The sequence below is a fragment of the Anopheles coluzzii genome, chromosome 2 (assembly GCF_943734685.1).
Source record: "Anopheles coluzzii chromosome 2, AcolN3, whole genome shotgun sequence".
Lineage (NCBI taxonomy): Eukaryota > Metazoa > Arthropoda > Insecta > Diptera > Culicidae > Anopheles > Anopheles coluzzii.
In genome coordinates this window covers 43,913,104-43,930,745 of record NC_064670.1, presented here as the reverse complement: position 1 = coordinate 43,930,745, position 17,642 = coordinate 43,913,104, and positions in this window count along the sequence as shown.

Sequence of the window (17,642 nt, the reverse complement as noted above, 5' to 3'; positions counted from 1 at the left end):
AGCATCCTGCTATTGGCTCTTTGCCTTCCCGCCGTATTTCTGCACGAGACGAACACGATCGAGACAATTCTGTTGATGCGACAGAAAGCTTCACACCATCCCATGAGCGGAAAAACTGGAATTCTGGCAAATGCTTGATGGTACCCGGTAGCAGTCGTTGGGAAAACATACTAATTCCACGCGTACGTTGGTTCAATCTCTACCTCTCGGCAGCGCATACCCGTGCTTGTTTGTTTTGTTTGGACATACTTCAAAACGATCAACGATCACCACACGAGCCATCCCGAAACCGGTGCAGCTAGATATGCGTGAACCGTAAGCGAACGACGGCGGACCCATTCAGAATATTGATGAGGTTTCTGCGCAGGAAAACTCGTTCCCGTGCGTAACACTCCTGGTCCACCTTTCCGCGTGGAACGTTTCCCAGCCTAGTTGACCGTGCGAATGTTTGGTGTGCGATGTTGTTTCATGGTTTCCCTAATTGGAGTCGGCTGCTGCTGCAACGATGAAGGAAACGATTCCAATCCAAGGCATTCAACGGGCGACCCGATCCTGGTGCTTGCCATGGGTAAAGGCAGGAATTTTTGTCCAATAAGGCACCGATCCATCGCCGTGTGTGAACTATTCCCGGCCTGCAAAGTATGTCATGTGACATATTTGAAGAATTTTTTTATACAATTGTATGAACAACCCTTGAATAGTAGCGTTTTCGCAAAGGACTTACTTTAGTTTCTTAACTTTACTCAATATTGGAGTGCATTACAAAGAAAGATAATTAAAATGTTCTCAAGATTTACAAACCCTCGATAACAACAATTCGTTCAGTTCTGGCTGCATAGTTTGCTTGCTTCTGGGTAAATGTCTTTACGCTAGAATGGAATCGCTTCTTATCCTATTGTTCAATCGTTCAAGTTGCATTTTCCCAGCGCATAATTCAGTTTCCCCGTCTCGTACCACTCGCATTGCCCCGCCACTCAATTGTCGAGATTCACCCAATTCCGACCCATTCCAGTGCGTTCATCGTTCCCCATAATGTTATAAATAATTCAATAACCGCACGCAGAGCCAATCGTACCTTACTGCTGGCCGATCATGACGACGGTGCCATTGTCGAGGCAAGAATTCGCCACACCGGTCGCACCCTTGTGGATGCGGTTCACCGCCCGCCGAGCCCGATCATGGTTTGGGGCACCGGCATTATGGAGCGCCCTGTGCGCCCCAACATTAAGGGAGTGCCCTGAAGAATAGCTCCGATTCCGTGCGGTTACCAGAGTGACGAAGCCGACCGATCAAACGATTCAGGATCAATCAACATTGGCGATGTTTCACATGGTTGAACACAATGCAACAATTTATGTAGCTCCTCTTAAGATGGTTCACTGCTTCTTTTCTTGTGTTTTCGATGTGGTACGCATGTAACAACGGATGCGTAAAGAGAGAAAACGCTTCCGTGGTTACAAAACGATCGTAATCTTGGTTTTGCTTACGCTTCGTTTTCTGGTCTGGCAAATGAAGAACATTGCCCTGTTGAGACAATTGTTAAAATTTATCTTTGTTTTTGAGATCATTCATTTCGTTCAAAAGTATTGTTTGAGTTCAAACACGCTTTTCACAAAACATTTCAAATGTTTTTCAGCATTACTTTTTCCTAATTAACAGTAACACAGTAATAGTTGCCGTAATTACAAGAAACACTGTGTAACATATTCCTTTATGCTAAATCATGGATCATTTTCTTTCTACACTATATCCTCAGAAACATTTTTCAACCAGTTTACATAATCATGGCCATTTTCGAAGCAAGTTGAACAGTTGCTGCACCAAAACCTTTTAGTAATGCAATAAGCTTTCCAATATCATGTATTTTATCTTTCACCAGACGCTGGATTATGCTGAAAATGAATGAGTTGGATTGTCGTGGCAGTTGAATTGACAAATTGATAAAACCCATTATAAGGGGTAAAAAATATATTTAGATTTTTTACTACTTAAAACACTAAACGATAAATCTGCAGCTCAAAACCTCGCGGATGATCTATTATAGAAATGAGAACAAACGAAAAACGAACAAGCATAAAAATCATCCAAAAATCCCGCCTGATCAACATCTTGCCTATTATGATGAGGGAAAATAAGTTTCTAATTACATTACGAACTGATTTTCGACGTCCGTGCGCCATGCTGCGGAGCATTCAAGAAATATGTTTACGAAATAAACTATTTAAACTGTGCGCTTCTGAAATAAGGTGCCAAATATCAATTAATTACAGTGTGGTAAGTAACTCCCACTCATCAAAGATCGGGATACCAGATTTCACAGTTCATCGGTAGCTACCAGCTTTACGCACTGACCGAACAGACTTGCGGTAGGCATTAATGTTTTCAAACTCCACATACAGCCAAACGAATGACACATGACACCCGCCCGACTTGAACCGCTTCTCACGAGCCAGTAGCCAATCTGCCACAGCATGGCCTCGGACTCAAATGTCACCCGGACAAAACCTAAAACAACTCAATTAATAAGCCATCGAAACTAGCCAGCTGACCAAGTGTCGGTACGATTGTCGTTCCAGGGGAATTAAACACCTTCGGCATGGTGCAAAAGTAAGAACGCCATCGTTTGAACACGATTTGTCTATTCCGCAAGAGCATTTTACTTTAACCGCGATGTCTCCAGGGAAGGAAATGGATCGAGATTTTTCGTTTGCACCTTGTACTTGGCAAGCGATCCGGGCTAGGCGATTCTCCCACCAGGGTGTTCGCATTGAATAATCAATCGAATTCGTGATTGGGTGCACAAAACACGTGAGAAAAAGAAAACTATTGAAACTTATCCACAATGGTTCCGTCTTTATTTTGTAGAGAGAAAAATACAACAAATCGTATCCTTGCAGTAAAGCGAAAATACAGCAGACCCTAGCGGTACAAAAAAGCTGTCGCCGAAGAATATTTGCATAGAATTTCATATTAAAATTAAACCGATTACGATTGCCAGTAATGGTCAGCGGGCGGTTGCTCTTTTTTGAGACTTGTGTGCTCCTTTTTGGTCCCACTTTTTGCTTGCCGGCGAGATCGTGAGCCGTTCGAAGCACCCTTTGCGGCTTTGACAAAGTGCATAGCTACAGCTTACTCGACTTTATGTGTCCCCTTTGTGTGCCGCCTGCGAACTCACGTGAAATAAAAGAACGATTACCAACACCGCCCGGCCTATGATTAATTCCTACGAACGAAACCGAGAGCGACCAAAGATAAACCAGAGCCGCGACCAGTACTATGCTTTTTCTTTTTGGTGTGACTGGTTGGTTGGTTTTATTTTGTTTTTAGCTTTACCAACCGAATTGGCCATTTACCATATGTGGACGTGTCGAAGCGGGAGCCGCCAGACAGTTAGCGCGCTTGGTGCCAAAGCCGTTTAATGGTGCCCAAGCGACGTAGGTGGTGCAGACAAACGTCTAGCACGAAGTGAAGACACCTCCAAGGGATATGGTAAGGCACTCGGCGTTCAACATCCCAAAAACGTATAAACCGCACCGTTGTCGCAGTTGTAGCGTCGTTATGATGGGCAGCTGGACAAGAAATTCGTGAGCCTTCGCACAAGCACGATTGACCCCTGGGAATCTCGAAGTGCAACTCGTGTCGCAAATTTCGACGCACACGAAAAGGACACACTAAAGGTGTTGTCGGGGAGTGTCCAAATGAAGGCGCCACCTACAGAACTTACACGAGCCATCGTGCTAGTTGCAAATGTTAGACAAGAATAAAAAAAATGATGTTAGTGGTGTAACAAGTGCGAATTTATGAATTAAAAGTTCATCTAATAAAAAACTGTTTTCTTAACGTTTAGCATTCAATGGACTGAATATTTAACACTTCATATAAATTCAAAATTGATTCACTAAGACTGAAAACCTCTTGTAACAGGCACAATTCCAAGTCTATTTTTAAAAGTTTTTCGTAGTGGCGAACGGTCCATCTTCTTAGAGCAATTCATATAATCAGAATTAAAGAGATACAATATAACATTGTAACTATTTTCTCATAATCTTTGTAACTTCGGTTATCATGAAACTCGATCATGCTACAGTAAATTTGTAGCTTTAATATCAACATTCATTGCTATAACAAACTAGCGTGTTGTGAAATAAAAATAAACACTTAATACATGCACAACAGAGCGCACAACCACGAAGTGAGAAGGTGCTGACACCATTGACGTTTTATTGTGGCTTACGACAATTTTATCACCTAATTTACACACTCCACTCTCGAGGTTTCCCGTGCAGAATTATGATCCGTTTAACGGGGAAATTTATGTTGCGTGAAACTAAGGCAGCTCAACAATCGTACAAAATCGTTCCCCCAACTCACAACAGTTCTCCCAACTATCTCAAGCAGTTCAAATGGTTGCTAGTTTCTTGTGATAATCTTACAAAGAATTTCTCACCTCACCAGAGTGCGACAGAAAGCAATGTGATAAAAAGCAACACTACAGCTATACCGAACGATTCATCTGGCAAGCGTTAACACGTGTTATCGGCAACAGTTCTCCAGTTTAACGGAGGGAAAAACGTTCACTTTCACGATAGCTCTCGCGGTCGGTGTTATGGCATCGGCATTAATTCGGACTAACTGACATTTTTCCTCTCCACCAGGATACGGTCCGTCCACTCCCCATCTCAAACCGCAGTTAAGATGCCACAAAATGCGTCTGGATCCATTAGGCCGCGTATACACTAATCATACATTTTATTGGTGCAATCTGACACTCGGCTGGCAAGTGAGCTGCTTCTGAATGTGCCCGGGTGGTACAGTCAATCTGTTGGCCAGTATTACGGATAAGCGGTCGGTTCGGCTTCTTCTGGCGAAGGATAAAAGCTTCACCCATTACCCAATCCTGGCCCAATCCCCACGGCTTAGGCGAAGTAGAATGTTTTAATTATTCACAACATACAATTCCACCAGCTGTAAAAGTCTTACTGCACTCTTTCGACTCGACAGAATCTTCCCCGAACCGGTACGGAGCTGTGCTGTGCCACAAGTGACTGGCTGCGAGCGCTAAATCCTTTTAGAGCGTGAATGCAAATCGTAGACCGTGGTAATCGAGACGCCAATGCAATTTGTACCGAGACCCATATGGAAAGCCATTTCTATTTGTATGTGATTATATTGCTCGTTGCATTAGAGAGCCAGCTCTGAACGACCGGAGCTATAACTCAATTACAATTGTGAAACCGTTTTTATAGCTTTATTTTTTTTCGCTAATTGGTTGTTACAGAAATAAGTCAATTGGGTTTAATTTGCATGGTGATTGGTGTGAATAACAAATTAAGAGAAACTATACCAGGTTCATAAGTGCAAAGTAAATAATTATAATTCATCACAGATACGATATACGCAACATTTTGTTAAAATTTTAACATCAAATCAGGATGTGCAATTCTACTTAAAATGAAGACAATTTTACAAAAATTAATTAATAATTTAAAAAAATATAATTTTGACGAATTGAGCGAAACCCTCTATCGCACATGTGTTCTCTTTATCCATGCGCTTGCAGCCTGTTGCATGAGCTGCTTACAAATAATGGAAATGAGACCGATAAATAAGGCTAATGAGAGTCGCACAGACCACGCGGCTAGTTATTATGCCATAACTTCGCGATCACACCCAAAGTGCACTCAGACGCATTAATCGTGCTCTCGGTACGAGCGCCAATCCAATCAACCGGCCAACCGGTGCGATCTTTGACTTCTATCTGAACCCGTATTGCGAAAGAGCTGGCAAGCTGGCGAGCATGATTATCAACAAATTAACTCCTAAATACGTACCCAAATAAGGCGTCGGCCACAACCAAATCAGTTCAACCGGGGCTGCCCGGAAAGGATAAAGTGTACGTTTCCCCGTTCCCGTCCCATTGCGATCTCTTCCGGGGGTTAAAGCCTCTCAGAGAAGATTGGAACTCCCCGTTTTGCACTAAACTGCACCCCTAACCACCAACGTCCTATGATAAATAATTTATATATTCAACAAGTTTTTCCCATTTGAATGAAGCAATAAAAAGTCAATTTCCATAATTTCATGTTGCGCACTGGTGCCATTTGCCGTGTCAGTCCGAGCGCGCCCCATACCACACAGCTTTTGTTTTCTGATGCGGTTGTGCTGGTCTTGGCGATTTGAACGCCACGCGTACGCGTACTCTCGTATACGTGGGCTACTAATCCAAAACAGTGTTCAGCCCAACGGAGGCGCCAATTTACGGAGTGAGGAAAACTTTTATTATAATTTATTGACCAACCGTTACTGCACTTAAACGGTCAGGCGGTCGAGTACTTACATCTTCCAGTTTCTGTTTCCCTCATTTGCTTCAAACATCCCCTTCCTTCATCGTTAGCACAAAACCACGGCAACGGACCCGCCAAAAACCTGCTCTCGAAACGGTAATGAATATTCACCCACCAGCAGTCAGGCATGGCGCGTTCTGGTTGCCACGCGCACACTCGCCCCCAATTGACCATAAAAGTCCTTCGCGAAGCCGCCCAAAACTGGTGCCGTACCGTTCCGCAGAAAAGTTCCCAGCCGTAAAATACGTCCATCCTAAAGAGGAGCTGTTATACGACATACCGGTTGAGATTTAAACGGGCGCCAAAACGACGACCCCCGCGCTGTTCGCCGCTCCAAGCAGACCGTCAATTCCGTCGATACAGCTTGGTAGGTGCATTATGGGCATATTACAACAACGTAGGGCAGCATCCTGAAGAAAGAGGCCGTTACCGTTCATCCACCAGCAGGCGAATTGTTCCCCCGTCGAGCCATACCACGACCATTGGGGCCAACCGATCCGTCCCCGCGTACTGGTTCCATTGCCCGCTGGCAAACGTTCGCTAAATCACCTTTTATGGAATGATTTTCCACTGTGGCTGCGCGGTTCGGCAAAGCTTGGCACAGTTTGGCCCATAAATCCCGCCGCCATGTGTCCGTCAATTTGAATAACGACACATACACATCGGGTGCCCTGCCTCGATGCTCCGATGCTGTCTAATCGGTGACGTGATGGCGGTGTGCCGGACCTTGCACACTGTGTAACCGTGTGGCCGCCTGTGGACGATGATTCATGCACGTAGGTAAGGTTATGATTTAATTCAACCCGTCCCAGGTACAGCACCACCGTATCCTTAACTCCCGCACAAACCGCTATGAATGGGTCGACTAATGGATATTGCTTGTTTTATTACAACAATTAGACCATATGGCTTGCTCCGCTGGGTGATGGAATTAGTAATAAAAAACAACATGTAGATCAGCACTAAGTGCATAATGATTAAACATATATAAAATGAATAAAATGTTTTAGATTTACGAAAAATTCCTTCTATTCTCACTTCTATTTTTCTACAATAATCCGTAATTTCCCAACTTTAAGGCTCTGTGCAAAACTGAACATGCTGAAACTGCTTGTTGATTTAGCTAGTTGATCGCCCTGATCGCGCAGATGTCATCAATCACACCAGCAGGCATCGACTTTTACACCCCGGGAGATATCGTCCTATCGATACTCCATCACTCTGCTGCCATCCACAGACAACGATCCATTAACCCTGCGGGCAGTTCAACCTTTCTGCGTCAACGGCAGTACGCATGGCGTTACATTTTTCTCACAATTCCAGTGAAAAACGGATCTATCTACGAAACTTATCAGCCAATATTACGCTTCAGGAAGAGGAACAGCGTAGTTTACCTTTAGACGTTCACAAAGCCCAACCATTCGATGAGCATCAAGAGGTTGTGCCGCGAGCGTTTATCTACCTTATCTTGGTGGCTTTTTTCTCTCCTCAAACCAAACGATCTATCCTGCGACGATGATCCATCAGCTCACCTACCGGCAATAGATAGAGAGAATCAGCTGAATTACAAGAAGAAAAAAACATCCCCCGACAGCGCACAGTGAAACGTCGATCAAACCCGCCCGGCTACGATCCGGAGGGATCGTATCGATCGTTTCGCGCGGCAGAAGCTGACGAGGGTTCGATGGATCGATCGATCGTTATCACCAATTAGTAGCACACTAGCACAAATGATTCATGTGACTCGAACCGTACAGTTTATAAGCGCGATGATCGCCGGGAGCCCGTTCCCATCCCATCAAGAGCTACCGTCGATGCTACCGGACGTTTCGGACCAGAGTCCTACCGAATACGCACTCTGCCGCGGCTGCGCACTCTCGTACGATACTTTCTGTTCAGGCGGCATCTGAACGTAGGCGGACCGTAATTGGACCAAAACTGAGGAACCCAGTCACCAGAAGCGGCAATCGTCCGATCGGCATCGGCATCCTTCTGGTTCGGTACCCCCGCGCGATAGAGAAGATACCGAACTGTACCGAAAATTTGCATACACGTTGGCGTGTGCTGGCCTCAGGGCGTGGGCACATTGGCAAGAAAGTGGCTTTATAGCGGCATCTTGCCGCCTTCCCCAATTGATTGAGCCAATTAGTGTGTTGAAAAACGAGTTCCGATCGCGGAGTTAGCAACGATGACCTCCCTACCAACTTCGCCGGAGATGCTGCGACGTTCGTTCCCTCTATCGGTGACCTCTGGAAGCGATATCGCCGTGTGTACATTTCGTCTCGTGCACTGCTACATTGGCTGCTGCGCTTAGCGGGGTGCGTAAATGCGGCAGGTCCTTCGCGATGCAATCACACAGTGCCCTTCGCACCACGGTGCTCTACATCTGCAGCCGTGATAGCGGTATCGGTGCGATGGTGTTCGTTTTTTTACTGATCGAGTGCAGTTTGCCAAAGCAATTAAATGCTTGTAACTGGATCCATTAGCTCGGAAATAAATTTAAAGCACGGCATGCAGTCCCGTTGCATGTTGGTTTGGCGAACACGGGACACAGCATAGGTCTCAACACCACCCTCGATCGATATTGTTTATTTATGTTTTGTTCGTTGCTCCGCGAGCACTGTCCTTCTCGTCCGGCGAATTTGACTTTTGTTGTGTTGGTTGAAGCGATACCAAACCCTTGGGGTCGAGGGTTGTTTCTTCCTCCTGTTAGTCTTTATACAATTGCATCCACCAGTAATGTGGCGCCTGCACTGTGACGCGATGCAATAAAATACACACAGCAAAAGCTCTTGGAGCATTGGAGGCTGTATGGCGAGACGGTAAAAAGATGCACACACACGCGCGCGCGCCCGCTAAGATAGCCCTCTGTCTGCGGGGCACACTAGAGTTTGTTTGTTTGCTTTTGGCACTGAAGGTGCAATCGATGGCGCCACCTTGCTGCACTGTGTTGGGTTGAAAATGATAAAAATTATCACCTTCTTGCTGTTCGGTTGTTGTAGCCCGGCAATACGTGACCGATTATCATACCGGTATCGTACCGGGGACTGGGCGCGTCGAGGCCATCCTTCGAAGGACATGAGCCCGAATCGAAACAGGTACGAGACCAATAAAATGCCAATAATTTGTAGTCTCGAGCCATTCCTTTGCGGAGCGGAATTCCAGAGCATCGGTGTTCACTTTCTCTCAGCGGGCGGTTCCCTTCATACTGCTGGCGTCCACCATCACCCGATCACCTGGCAAGGACGTCGATTGTGGTCACATAATCCTTGGTGGCAGAGCTATCGACCGATTCTGCTGAGTGCGCATTCGTGTAAATAAAAGACACAAAAACTATCGATCGATCGAACGATTTGGTTTTGTTTTTAAGACATGCTTTTGATGTTGATAAAAACGGGTGGTGGTGTTGATAAAAACGGAATCCGGTACATGATTTCACAAGCTGACCAATATTGTAGTTGATATAATGTTCGGGAAATAAAAGAATTTCATTTTGTTATGCGTTTATCTTTTTTTTAACTGAATACCACCCGACCTTATTACTGCTTTGATTGTTTATAATAGCTACCAGAGAACATTTATTCTAAATGAAGAAAGGTCAAATTAACGTCTAATTTGTCAAACTGTCTAGATACTTCTTGATACACTTTTCCTTCTCGCTTTTACTCTTCCAATTTGACTCCAGCCACAACAATGAAAGCCGCACAATCGGCACAATATTTACTATACGGTGAAGCCATAAAAATACCACAAATTAAAATAAAGCGCCGGCTCAATCGGCCAGCTAGAATTAAAATAAAATCGAAATAAAAAGTAAACACAAATCAAAGAGCCGATTTGCCGCCGGCCAACGTTCCACTTTCAGCGACGATAAAACGATCGAAATCGATCGCAACTCGATCCATATCGTTTCACCGCGACCGCAGACCGAACCGACACCGACGCTAAATTTCACAAAAAAAAACTCGAAACACGCATCGTCAGCTGAATGGCATGGACTATGTGGCACGAGCCATTTTTGATTGAGCGAAGAAAGGAACAAAGCGAAGGGTGATTATGGCATAATTTATGTTTTGCTAATTAAAATTAAAAAAAGCATATTCACGTCATACATCTTACGTTCAGCAACATTTGAAATAATTTATCACTAAGAAAGAATTAGCAAAACAACCTAACACACATTCATTTTATGAGTGCTTTATAAAACTACATAAAAACCGGTTTCATCTACCCAGACTTATTTTCTACACAAGTCTTAAACAACCCCTAAAACGTATATGCTAAAAATGGGTGAAATTTAATTTGTCAGCAAACAAGACCTGTTATCGGCATTTTTGGACTCCCTCCAATCTGCAGTGTACCGACACACTTCACAATCAAAGCTTTTTGATTTTTTCCTAGTTTTACCGACTCTGGACCGAGCACAGTGCTAATTAATTAAAAGCAATTTGAAGATTAAGGCACACCCAACTGCATGGAGAAGAATGGGTTGATTCGCTAAAATGGGTGGGGATCAATTAAATGGCGAGCTCCACTGTCCTTCGCCGTTTACCTTCGCCTTCAAAACGGGTACGCAAATTGGGCAAACACATTCGGCCGCACCGTGCTACCTTATGCGTACGGCAGTTGAAAAACTCAGGTTCAGAAAAGAAGCTAATGTATTGTAGGAGCGTGTCTCGCTTTTTCTTTATTTAAAAGCTTTTTGGTAGAAACAGGTCTGGACAACCCCACAATAAACGAACAAATTTCACATCGTCAGTCAACGCACAGAAGAGTCTTTCGCATCATTTTGCTTCGAGGAATATTTATTTTTAAATTAGTTATAACATTAAACACAGATTGCGATTTTGTGTTTTCTGGATGTGCAGACTCTCTTTAGCAAATAGGCAACAAAAAATCTGCCGCACGCTACAATCCTATTCTACTACGGTGAATACTCTCCTTTTTGTTGCCACGTGCTGTTCAGTCTCGGAATGCCTGCAATGTATGTGTGTGTGTCTACATCTTATAGTACATATCTTAATTGATTCCAACCTCTCGCTTTCCTGCCCAGCTGTCTCGTTTCGATACGGATCATAAATTACCCTCCCCGGCTGTCAAAACATTTAAACTCTCAATACACATTCCTTCAGATTCTCTCGTCCGATTGCACGGAAGGGGTCTGCATGAAACGATTAGATTTGCCGGCACGCGCGCTCTGTTCCGATGCGGCGTGAACATGTTCGACTGCTTCACCGTCCTCCCCATTCTCCTTTCTTCCTGAAATGAATCCTGTAAGAAACGACCGACTTATGATCACATGATGCTGTCAAAGCGTTGAGCCACACGTCGAACTTGCGATGTAGAGATGAAACGCATTGACAATATATCGATTTTTTACCCGCACAAGCGTCTTGCACAGCCAAATAACATTTCCAACGCAAGCGTGCTGAATTGGTTGTAGAAGAGAATTTAGCACATTTGACATTTAATTAATAGTAGCGGGGAAAAGTGGCAAAAAAGAACGTCCAATATCTACCCTACGCTACGGTTGCCCGTTGATCATCTCAAAGGTCAAAACGCAAACTTACCACTTCGAAACAGTATGATCGGTTGAAGATTTGCAAGATAACCGCCACTACCACCCATTCTACGAAACTATCAAAATGAACCCCCAACTGTTTTGCTTAACAACCTAATTATTAATGCATTTCAGCGAGTTGACCAGCGGAAAACCGTCAAGATCATGGAGGAACGCTTTTTAATGCTTCAACAAATTCCGATCAGTAGAGAGTAAGCTAGTTTGCATGAAGGTGGCCTGTTAAACGGAAAACAACAGCCCGCTTCGCCAGGGGGTGGTTCTGGGACTGATGCGACCCTGGGCGCCCGATGAAAGGCCCCGTGAGTGGTTGTGACGATCGATCACCACAGGAGGGAGTCTGCTCGAGGATGAAATCATTTGTCGTGATCCTTTTGAATCCCTCTCGCTTTCTGTTTGCCAGTTAAGTAATATCATATTGAAATGAAATGATCTTTTGTATTCCGTTTGGACAATATTATAATTTATTTTTCATTTCTCCATGACAATCATCCTTAATTTCAAAACAAATTTATTCTTGTATTGTATCGAATATATACTTAAATTCTCTACATAAATAAATAAATAAATAAACTTAAATTATTGTTTTGTAAGAATTCAGCAAAATATGCTTGTAATACTTGTCGAACTATCTTCATGAGAAAAAATAGGTTCAAACAAATCCAACACATAAAAGTAGCGATCAATTATACTGAATGTAATGCATCGACACAATAATTACACGTACAGGCTTTTCAGACATCAACCATTTACACAAGCTACAGCACATCTAGCCAGATTTCGTAAATAATCCATATACTTCTTCCAGGGTAAGTGTTGCTTCGAGAACGAAGGTTTTTATAAAAAAAAGATTCAGATAGCATCGATTGTAATATATAAAGATCATATTTTATCCACAGCATACCCGATGAAAGCTAACATTAACTCTTCAAAGAAATGTGATCGGATGGTTTTGTACTCACTGCAGGGACATTCATTAACTACTATCGTTCAGCGTGGGGATCATAACGATCGTACCGACGGTAACTCCGCAACACGGCCTTCCCAGCAATCACATGGACACTTCGCACGCGTCGCGTTTGCTCGGTCACTGCTAGCTCTAGCTTAAGGATAAATGAAAAATTATGAGCGAAGCATAATCGCCCAGCTAATCGTTCATCCGAGCTTCTCTAGACACTTGGACATCGTTGGCGGCAATGCAAACGCTAGCAAGAGTAGCTCCGAAGATGCATTTCCTTTCGCTTACCTGACACGTGGTCGCACCGTCTAGAGCTGTATTATGTTAATCGTTCGTGCTGGCCTACCCTTTCGCTCGGTGTGATCGGGATTGCGAGCAGAGTTGAACGATTTAATAAATTTATGCATTGACACTTGAAAGAGGCATAAATTAAACGAACATAAATTTGTCACAACGAGACGCAAATTGACCGGCGGGCACTAGCGGATTGGTTCCGTAGTTAGCCGCTTGTAATGCGCATGCCCAGCGGCAATCAGGATTCGATCGAAAAACGAAGCATACTCGGGTCTTCCGGTGCTATTCGGTCGATTCAGTAATTCGTTGATCGCACATCATCGAAGGACCTCCAGTACTTCGAATGCAAGATTGTGATTACGGCAAACGGGCGGCTTATAACGCATTTCCTGTGGCACGGCTACAAAAGCGTGTTTGCTTGGTTTTCAAATGAATCTTGTTATAAAGCCACGTCACCATAAATTATTGTTCAACGACATATCGGCTGTAAACTATTCATGACTTATTGTTGAGTGAAAGAATATGTTGTTAAGCAAACGAAATATTAGTCAAGGGTGTAAAAAAAATCTGTTTAACGATGAAATGAGTTATTTTTAAATGAAAAAAGACCCCGGAATACATAACGGCGGAAAACAATAAGTGAGACTCCGGAAGAATAGCAAATAAGATTTTCTTTCCAACTTCATCATTAAATTCATTTCTCCTTTTGTGCCTCCACCGATCAACATATAAACTACAGTACCAACTAAAACAAGGTACCGCGCACGATTGACAAGGTCAGTGGGTATGATTTATCACTCTGTTTAGCAAATACTGGTAAGCCAACCAACTTACTGGATTCGTCACACATACATGAGGTACCTCCTGTTTTCACGCTGCAACATAACCAATCCAGCACTGTCCCTATTTCTTTTCCACCGCAAACCAATGAGCTAGCAAGCACGATCAGCATTTTTCTTATACAAAGCATTTTTTTCTTGTCTGCTTAAATTTTAATGCATTAACCATGCTGCCGTGACCACCTAGAGAAGATGGAACGAAAAAAAGAAAACAAGCATCAAGGGAAATGGCGCTTGAACTTCAACTCATCCGACAAATGCAAACGGATCGTTTAATCGTTAGTGCGGCCTATGTCACTGTCCCATTCGAACCTCGTCCATGACGGAGTGTCGTGGGTTCTTCAATTGAAAAATGAGGAAATCTGCCATCGAAATAGGAATGTTATTTTCCGTCTTAGCTTGAGGGAGCCATTCCGTTCCATACAACTACATGCGTACCTCGTTTACATTTTGCGCAGAAGAGACCGATTAAGCGATTCATTTCCATTTCTATCCACCGAGGGCTTGCAAGTGGTTTATGAGAGTGAAATGGAAAATATGTTTCAATTAATTTATTTAAATTTCATTTTCCTGCTAAAGTTAATCAACTGCAGCAGACGCTCAAAAAAATTGAAAAAAAAAACATATCACGAACACAGTATTTTCTTACTATTATCTTTCTCTTGCTTATGCAATCAATTCTGTTACTGTCCAGCGCTAGGGATGTCACCATTGTTCATTCAACGTTTATTGAAGCAAATAAATATTTATGACAATATTTGCCAGCCTATTCACTGCTAGACTCATTCAATGTGCTGGCGCCTTTTTGTGGCAGTTTATTGACAAAACCTTCCAGGGATCGTAGTCACTCCAAGACAAAAACCAAGGAGCTAGTGGCATTTTTTATGACGGATAGTTAAAACCAATATTCTTAGACAGTTTTGTTTGTTTCGTCTTAACTATCAATGTTTTCATGATTTTTTTTTTCTTAAAAGAAGAATTAAAAAACATAGTAGTAATTTTCCGGCACACGAACACCATCAACATCTTCTGTGCACAACATGTATTATACGAATGCACAAATCACATTTACACACTCCATTCTCCTACTTCCACTCCTTTTGCACGCTGCTACTAAATGTGCGCGTTGAAGAGAAGTAGCCACATGGTAGTGGTAATGTATTAAATTAATTAAATGAACTAATATCTCCTACCCCAGCTGACCCTTCCATGTATCCATTACCTCAACTACAGAGTGTGTGAGCTACAAAGAGCAGAATGTATGTTCTTTCACTATCTATCTCAACCGAGATTCAGTTTCTTTGATTCTGCGCCACCACATTCCACTCCGAAAACGAGCCGATAATTGTTTTCTGATGTTCGGGTAACCTTCCTGCTTCTGCGACTACCACTGCGAAACCTCACACTTTGCATGAACGGTTCAAACGATCTACAAGTGGCCGGTCTCCGGGGTGTGCGAAATTTGAACAGTGGCAGAACGAATGCCATATTTCATGTTTGCAATTTCCAGTAACACGTGTAGCAATTCGCTACCGAGCGCTACCAAAAGGGAGGTCAAAAGATTGCTGCTCGCACTCGTACTGTTTGATGTACGTTCCGGCCTATTTGGTTACGTCGGTGAAACCAGTAGCTACGGGCGCAGGAAAGCGTTAAGTGGCGTTCGCTACCGGCCAGCCTGCCAGCCAGCCATTTTTGTGTTGACGTATTTAAGTTTTAATTTTATTTATTGCATTTCGACCTATTGCAATGTGCACAGAGAATGCCGAAGTGAACAATGCTGCCGTACAGTAATCATAATAATTTTATGCAATATCCGTACGATCGTTACAGATCGAAGGACGAATTTTATGGTTGATCCCTCCGCCCAACGGCAGACATGTGAATCGCATTTTTCCTCCTTTAACCGCTGCACAGCCACTAAATCGGCCCCGCTGCACAAAGCAGCATTAACATTGCACTCAATTTGTACTTCGCAGAAGTTACGTGCTCTTCATAACAAGGTTTCACGCGAAAAGCGTAAATCGGTCAACGATATATGATTTCAGCTGCATCGTTAAGACGAAGGAATGGTCGTAAAACGAAACGAAACGAAACAAGTGCACAAAGACGTCCAACTCAACTCTTCTCATTTCGCCAAATAACCAAAACCACAAATTGCTCATTAACGTGGTGGAGAAAAGTATTTCGCGGGAATCGTTGCACGGTAACAAAAAGTTTGCATTGTTTCCGCGCCATTTGCCACTGCAGCTCGACCGGCGAACGATGATGGATCGTTATTTTCAAAATATTAAAATTAAACAAGTAGAAACCCTCAGGGCTGACTTCACACCTTGGTACACGGATTTGATTACCTATCGGGTTTACGAGTCGGTTAAATCGTGAGTTTCTTAATGATGGCAAGTGGCCAAATAAATTTACCAAAAGCTTGCAGAGGGAATTAATGATGCCGTTGAGCTGTCGAGAGATAAAGGTATCAAACAAGTTTTGTTCAAATTTTATTTATTCATTTTTCGCGGGTGCTCATTGTTACCGCCCTTATGCCCCAACCATTGATTGCACTATCAAATTATTGAAAATAATAAAATCACACACACTGACATTTTTGTTCAAACATTTTGTTTGAAAGCAAACCCTTCCCCGAATCACACATCATAAACTATTGTTCCACAGGAAAGGTTTCCAGTTTACCAGCAGGCGTAAGGATGATGTGTTTATGCATTACAATAGTTTATGAGTTGTGGATGCGATGGCTAGAGGGCGCGACAAACCGCGCATTAAAGCAAAGTAGTCAACACCCCAGGACCCATCAATATACAGCTCGATCGCATCTGCAAGCTGACGAGTGAAATGTACTCGTTGCGTCAAACGATACACAAGCTGCACGTCTTTCAACCATGATGCACGCATCCGTCTTGCCTCAACGAATCTGGCAGTAGCGGTACGCCAGTAGGAGATGAAGATCGCAAACGATCGTGCAGAGCGTGAGTGGGATAATGTTTCACTCAATCGCACCGTGATCGTGGTCAGCACATATGGAGATTCAATTAGGCAGCATGTTTGGCTGAGCAATGCTAATGTTTAAGGAGTTCATGTCGACGTTACAAAAAACGAAAGCTTAAAGAAGCAAAATAGATGAACAACCAACATATCATAATCAATTAATCCACTTTCATTGAACATAAAAACAGAGGAAATGTTATACTTCAGGTACATAAATGATGAAACATAAAATTTAATGCTATTACGATAAGACCTTCAGCTGTCAAATCACCATTATGTTACTTTCTTTTTTCTTTTATGCATAAAGAATGTGTTTTGAGATTTATCGATCAAAACATTATTTTACTTATTTTTTATGTATTCTTCATTCAATGCAAAGTCACCGAACGTAACATTTATTGAACGAGATACTTAAAAATAACTTATTTATGGTAAATAATTTTTTGCCTTTTTATCTCTCATCCTTTACATATGTCCGAAACCTAAAAGGAAAAAAAAGTTCTCGCCCTGAAATATTTCAAAAAGACCCTCAAGGGTGATACTAATTTACGTATCGATCGATATGTTAACTTTACGCTTATGGTGTCGCCTGCTAGTCGACCGAAATCTTGCGCCTCATTAGTATCTGA